The following is an 8063-nucleotide window of genomic DNA, read 5'->3' as shown; positions in this document are numbered from 1 at the left end:
GTCAGAAGAGTTTTACATGTTATCAAAGTACACTGTATGTTACAAGAATTGGAAAGTTTCCAATACAATGTACAGCTTCTCCCATCAAGTACATGAATTCAAAATATTTTTACATGTTATCAAAGTATACTTTGTGTTACAAGGATGGGATTATTCATAATACAATGTGTGAATGAGAAAACAATGCACAGTTTCTCCCATCCAAGTAGAGGAATTCAAAACAGCTTTACATGGTATCAATATACACCTTGTGTAACAAGGCCAAGAACGTTCCCTATACATTCTGTGAATGAGAAAACAATTTATAGCTTCTCTCATTCAAGTACATGAAGACAAAAGTGTTTTCCATGTTATCTCAGTACACTGTTTTGCAGAGACAAGAAAGTTCCCGATACTTTGTGTGAATTACAAAACAATATAGTTTCTCCAATTCAAGTACACGAAGTCAAAAGTGTTTTTCATGTTATTAAAGTACGCTTTGTGTTACAAGGTGTCTTAGGCTGGGTTCTCTAGAGAAGCAAAACCAGTAAAGCAAATCAATATGTATTTAGAGAGATTTATATCAAGGAAATAGCTCATGTGGTTGTAGAGGCTGGAACATCCCAAATCCATGGGTCAGGATAGAGGCTTTTCCTGATTCACATAGTCACAGGGTCTGGCAAACCCAAGAATGACAGATCAGAGAGCAGGACTCTTGTTCACACACTGCAAAGATCAATGAAACCCAAGATCAGCAGGCAAGACCGCAGGTAAGCTGCTAGCTCAAGTCCCAAGAACCTGAGGTCAGATGAATGGAAGGCAGCTGCAGGATCCAGAGTAAATAAAAGCCCACAGCCTTGCAAGAATGTCCACTTATCCTCAATACAGGCCACATGCCCAAGGAAACTCCCTTTCACCTGACTGCCTACTCACAGCAGATCCCATCATGGAGGTGATCACATTATAACAAATCTCATCATGGAAGTGATCACAACATCATACGACCGCCAAACTACATCATTAACTACCAAACCACTGAGGATCATGGCCCAGCCAAGTTGACACAAAACCTTAACCATCGCAGTCTGCCCCTTGTAAACTTGGCCCCGGTACGTATCTCCTTAAACCATACATAATCTCTGAGTAAAGACAATTATAAAGTCATACTTGCACCTAACATGATACAATGAACACACATACAACCAAAAATGCACTAGTCCTGTTTACATCTTATAAGTAAAGAAAACAAAAATATTTGATGCACACATACAACGCAGAAATACTTATGACAATTAGAGTCCTCATTACTGCAACTGGTCACATGGTTGTAATTAGTATTTAGAACTACCTTCTTCCACCACCCATTCTGTATTCCCTTTGCCCTCAGCAAGCACCTCAGTTAGTCGTGGTTCTTTGCCTGGTGGAGTGACCCAAACCTTCTTTCCTGAAGGGTCGGGGCCATTAGTACTAGTAATTTAGTAGTCATGTCGGAATTGGGTTGCAGTAGTTTTTCACTGCCTTTAATCACAGGGCATAGTAGTACTAAGAGACACCCTAAGGGATCTCCTGCATTCCAGACATACTCTTCTTTACTTCCATTATGTAATATCAATCTGATTTCCTCTTGGTAATCAGAATCAATCACACCAGCCTATATGGTAACTCCCTTCTTTGTTGATCCAGAGGCATAAGGAGCCCAATGTGGCCAGGTGGCATTCTTAGCTTCCAGTTCAATGGAATCAGTGATGTGTCTGCAGGTGGGAGCATTCCTGCCTTTGGAACTAAAACCTCTAGACTCACAGAGCATAAGGTCATGGGGAAAGGAAACAAAAATTTTTTGAGTGGGTCACTGGGGTAATAGTGAGTGGTGCCACTCCCATTTCCACCCCTTTATTTCTGGACCCATGAATCCCGGCTATGGGAGAAACAGCACTATATACTGAGTGCTTGTTTAGAGCATATACAGCCTCCTGGAGAACACTGCCTCAACCCTGCAAGGTATTGCCACCTAGCTGGTACCGTAATTGTGTCTTTAGAGGGCCATTACATTGCTGCTTCAGGATGATGGGGAACATGTTAAGACTAGTGAATTCCATGAACAGGGGCCCACTGCTGCACTTTATTTGCTGTGAAGTGAGTCCCTTGATCTGAGGCAATAACGTGTAGGATACCATGACGGTGGACAAGGCATTCTGTAAGTCGATGGATGGTAGCTTTGGTAGAAGCACTGTTTGCAGGGAAGGCAAATCCGTATCCACAGTAACTGTCTATTCCAGGAAGAACAAAACATTGCCCTTTTCATGATGGAAGTGGTCCAATATAATCAACTTGCCACCAGGTTGCTGGCTGATCACCCTGAAGGATGGTGCCATATCGGGGACTCAGTGTTGCTCTCTGCTGCTGGCAGATTGGGCACTCAGCAGTGGCTGTAGCCAAGTCAGCATTGGTGAGAGGAAATCCATTTTGCTGAGCCCATGCATAACCTCCATCCCTGCCACCATGGCCACTTTGTTCATGAGCCCATTGAGCAATGATGGGAGTGGCTGGGGAAAGAGGATGTCTGGTTTCCACAGAACATGTCATCCTATCCACTTGTTAAAATCCTCCTCTGCTGAGGTCACCCTTTGGTTAGCATTCACACAGGACACAAATATTTTCACTTCTTTGGCCCATTCAGAGAGGTCTAACCACATACCTATTACCCATACTTCCTTGTCTCCAATTTTCCAATCATGTTCCTTCCAAGTCCCTAACCATCCAGCCAAACCACTGGACACAGCCCATGAATCAGTATACAGTCACACATCTGGCCATTTTTCCTTCCAAGCAAAGTGAACAACAAGGTGCACTGCTTGAAGTTCTGCCAACTGGGAGGATTTCCCAGGAAGGGGCCGTAGTGCTGCAGCTGTCACCTTTCGAGTGGTGCCTGCGTATTGTGCAGAACCATATGTAAACCAGGCACAAATTCTCTCTTCCTTAGTCAACTGATCATAAAGAACTCCCCACGAGGCCATAGGTGCAGACTGGGAGAGGGCACGTAATGTAACAGGAGTGGAGACCATGGGCATTTCAGCCACTTCCTCATGCAACTTACGTGTGCCTTCAGGTCCTCCTCAGGCCCAATCTCATATATACCACTTCCATTTAATGATGGAGTGCTCCTGTGCACGTCCAACTTACGGCTCTGTGGCTCAGACAACACCCAATTCAAGATGGGCAGCTCAGGTCACATGGTGACTTCGTGCCTCATAGTTAAGCATTCAGTCTCTACTAAGGCCCAGTAACAAGCCAAAAGCTGTTTCTCAAAAGGGGAGTAGCTATCTGCAGAGGATGGCAGGGCTTTGCTCCAAAATCCTAAGGGTCTGCACTGTGATCCACCAATAGAGGCCTGCCAAAGACTCCAAACAGCATCTCTATCTGCCACTGACACTTCAAGCACCATTGGATCAGCTGGATCATATGGCCCAAGTGGCAGAGCTGCTTGCCCAGCAGCCTGAACCTGTTGCAGAGCCTTCTCTTGTTCTGGGCCCCACTCAAAACTAGCAGCTTGATAAACAGGCTGGAGTAGTACACACATGAGGGATATGGTGCCTCCAAAATCCAAAGAGCCCCACAAGGCATTGTGCCTCCTCTTTAGTTGTGGGAGGGGCCAGATGCAATAACATATCCTTCACTTTAGAGTATCTCGACGTGCCCCACACCACTAGACCCCTAGAAATTTCACTCAGGTGGAAGGTGCCTGAATTGTTTTCATATTTATTTCCCACCCTCTAGCACGCAAATTGGGAGCCCTGATGGCACAGTGGTTAAATGCTGGGCTGCTAAATGAAAGGTCGGGGATTCAAACCCACCAGCTGCTCCATGGGAGAAAAATGGAGCAGTCTGCTTCTGTAAAGGTTTATAGACTTGGAAGTCCTATGGGGGCAGTTCTACTCTGTCCTTTGGGGTTGTTATGAGTCAGAATTGACTTGATGGCAATGAGTTTGGGGTTTCAGTAGGATGCGAATGTTTTACCAATAAGTCCAGAGACATTGATACTTCTTCCTTACTAGGTCCAGTCAGCATAATGTCATCAATGTAATGGGCCAGTGTGACATCTTGTGCAAGGGAAAGGTGATCAACCTTCCTGAGGACTACATTATGACATAGGGCTGGAGAGTTAATATACCACTGAGGTAGAACAGTGAAGGTGTATTGCTGGCCTTGCCAGTGAAGGCAAACTGCTTCTGGTGATCCTTCAAAATAAGAATGGACAAAAAGGCATTAACAAGATCAATAGCTGCATACCAGGCAACAGGAGATATATATTAATTTGCTCAACAATGAAACCACATCTGGAACAGCAGCTGCAATTGGAGTCACCACCTTGTTAAATTTTCGATAATCCACTGTCATTCTCCAAGATCCATCTTTTTTTTTTTTTTTTTTTGCACATGCCAAATAGGTGAGTTGAATGGGGATGTGGTGGGAATCACCACCCCTGCATCCTTCATGTCCTTGATGGTGGCAGTAATCTCTGCAATCCCTCCAGGAATGCAGTATTGCTTCTGGCTTACTATTTTCCTAGGGAGGGACAGTTCTAATGGCTTCCACATAGCCTTTCCTGCCATAATGGTCCTCACTCTACATGTCAGGGATCCAGTGTGGGGGTTCTGGTAGTTGCTGAGTATGTCTATTCCTATCATGCATTAGGAAACTGGGGAAATTACTACAGGATGGGTTCGGGGACCCACTGGACCCACTGTGAGAAAGACATGAACTATGACTCCATTAATAACCTGAGGTCTATATGTCCCCACTCTGACTGGTGGGCCACAGTGACATTTTGGGTCTCCTGTAGTTAGTGTCAGTTCAGAGTCAGTATCCAGTAATCCCTGAAAAGTCTGATTATTTCCTTTTCCTCAGAGAACATTCACTCTCATAAAAGGTTGTAGATCTCTTTGGGGAAGGCTAGGAGAAAGATTAACAGTATAAATTTTTGACAGTGTAGTGGGGTCCTTCCTCAAGGAGACCTGGCCTCCCCTTCATTTAAGGGATTGTGGGTCTGAAAACTCGCTCTGGGAATTCATTGAGTGGCCAAGACTCTCTATTCTGGTGAATCAAGTTAGACTGCCTTTCACTTGACCTGGAATTCTTCCGCTTGTACAGATCAAGTAAACATTTAGTAGATTACCCATCTATTTCACTCCTAGGAACACCATGACTAAGTGGCCAACGCCATAAGTCTGTATGAGTCAGACGATTCTGATTACTGCTTTGACTTTGCTGTCCATTATGGTAACCATACCACCTTGTCTTTGTTGATTGAGCGCCACCACTCAGCCCCTACCACCATGGGGTCCAATCAGCCACATTGTAGTTAGGTGTCTTAATTCAGTTAGGGTAGCTCCCACTGTCAAATCTGACTTACATAAAATAGCAATCATAATAGTCTTCAAGAATTCTTGGGCTCCCTTCACAAATTTGTTCCTCACCGTTGTGGTAAAAGTTTTTCCTCTGGGCACTCCATGTGGGGGCCTGTGGGTTTAATGTGATAAATCTATTCTAACATGCCAATTTCCCTAAGCCTTTGGATACCTTCTTTCACAGTATACCAAGGCAGGTCTGGTACTTCTGGTACTTGATTTAGTGTAGACCACTGCGTAATCATGCTTCAGTGAACCAACCAAATAAACTATTAGATCCTTTCCTAACCTCTAGAGCTGAAACACTGAATGAAGACTCTGTGCTTAGTGGACCCATATCAATAAACTCAGACTGACCCAACTGTGTTTCTTGTATCATTATCCCACCCCCGTAACAGCCATTCTCACACAGATTCCTGAGGATTCTGTTTGTACATATTAGAAAAGTCAAGTAGTTCTTTTGGAGTGTAGCATACCTCTTCCTGGGTCATACTTTGTACTTCAGCTTTTGGGGCTCACTGGGACTTAAATCTAGTTACAGGTCTAGAAGCAAAAATGGGTGGTGGTGATGTGTTTTGAGAACATTCAGCAATGTCCTGTAAGCCATCTGCCCCTGGTGATGTCCCAGGCAATGACTCAGATGCTGCCGCAGGTGATATCTCAGACAAACGCCCTTCAGACACAGCTGGGGTAATGTCTACAGATGGAGGTGGAGGGGCTAATGGTTTTGTTGGCAGAAGTGATACTACAGAATTTAGGGTCTCAGTGTCCCCAGATTCCTGATTATCTGCCCATATGATCCAAACCCAAGTTTAACTTCAGACACCATTCTAGGCTAGGGATTCAATTGGCATTGTAATTTAGCCACTCTTACAGTAAAACTCTGGTTTGGCTTTTGGCAATATCAGCTCTGGTAGTACAAGAAATAATCTTTTCTTTCTGGGAACAAGTGGCAACTTGGAGATCATTTATGTGGCACTTGAGCTGTGACTCTGAAGCTGTGAGCTCATCTCTGTCTTCCACCACTTGGTCTAGCAAAAGTAGTACCAACCAACCAGCTTCCTTATACTTCTCATTCTGACAAAATTGTGGAAAAGTATGAAACACGTGATCACCCAGAGCCTCGCTGTCTTAGTCATCTGGTGCTGCTATAACAGAAATACTACAAGTGGATGGCTTTAACAAAGAAAAGTTTATTCTCTCACAGTCCAATAGGCTACAAGTACAAATTCAGGGCGTCAGCGCCAGGGGAGCGCTTTCTCTTTCGGCTCTGGAGGAAGGTCCGTGTCATCAATCTTCCTTTGGTCTGGGAGCTTCTCTGTGTAGGAACCTCAGGTCCGAAGGATGCGGTCTGCACCTGGCACTGCTTTCTTGGTGGTATGAGCTCCCCATGTGTCTCTGCTTGCTTCTCTCTTTCATATTTCAAAAGAGATTGACTTAAGACACTATCTAACTTTGTAGACCTCATTGGTATAACTGCCACTAATCCATCTTATTACATCATAGTGATAGAGTTCACAACACATAAGGAAATCACATCAGATTATAAAATGGTACACAGTCATATAATACTGAGAATCATGACCCAGCCAAGTTGAGAGATATTTTGGGGGGACACAATTCAATCCATGACGCTCGCCTATTACCAATACTTGATCTATTGGTGGTAATATTTTATGTATTTCTATTGCTACCTCAAGCCATAGATTAGCAGTGCCCTCTTTACTACTTAAGTAGAGTCATCGACATCTTTAAGACTAACCAGCCTTGAGAACCAATTTAGAAAACAATTTCATTTTTCCAGAACCACTCTCGATACCAAATGTCTTAAGCTGGGTTCTCTAGAGAAGAAAAATCAGTAAAGTGTGTGTGTGTGTCTGTATATAGATACACACACACACACACACACACACACGAATATAAAGAGACAGAGGAGAGAGAGAGGTATTTATATCAAGGAAACAGCTCACGTGGTTGTAGAGGCTGGAAAGTCCCAACTCCGTCAGACAGCTATTGGGCTGGAGGCTTCTCCTGACTCAGGCAGCTGCAGGGGCTCATAAATCAAAGACTGACAGGTAAGATGGCAGGCTGCTGGCTCAAGTCCCAAGAACCGAAGGTCAGATGATGATGAGCCAAATGCAGGATCCAGAGCATAGCAAAAGCCATCGAGGTTTGCCAGAAAGTCTATATATATTGGATGCAGGTCACGCTCCCAAGAAAACTCCCTTTCAACTGATTGGCTACTCATAGCAGATCTCATCACGGACGGATTACACCATTACATAACTGTCAAATCACTGAGAATCATGGCCCAGCCAAGCTGACACACTATCTCAACCATCACAGCCTATATGATCCCACACCTGCCCTCCTTCTAAACTTATTTCCCCCATTCTCCCTTTCTATTTCTACAACTCATCCATACTGCTTTCTTTCTTTTTTTGTTAACCATACTACTCTCCCTCTTAGGGGCCATTAGACTGACTGTTCCCATTATCTCAGGTGCTCTTCCTTCAGATTTTCCCTGGATTCGCTCCTGGGGAAGAGCCAGGAAATACTACCTCCTCAAATAGGACCACCTAAGAGGCTCAGTCTTTTTCGCATTTTCCTTCAGTTAGTCTATTTCTTTACCAAGGTTTTTTTGTTTTCAGACTATTAAGCACTGTCTAAAATCATCTA

This window comes from Trichechus manatus, unplaced genomic scaffold (genome assembly GCF_000243295.1).
Source record: "Trichechus manatus latirostris isolate Lorelei unplaced genomic scaffold, TriManLat1.0 scaffold00092, whole genome shotgun sequence".
Lineage (NCBI taxonomy): Eukaryota > Metazoa > Chordata > Mammalia > Sirenia > Trichechidae > Trichechus > Trichechus manatus.
This window is presented reverse-complemented; position numbering follows the sequence as displayed.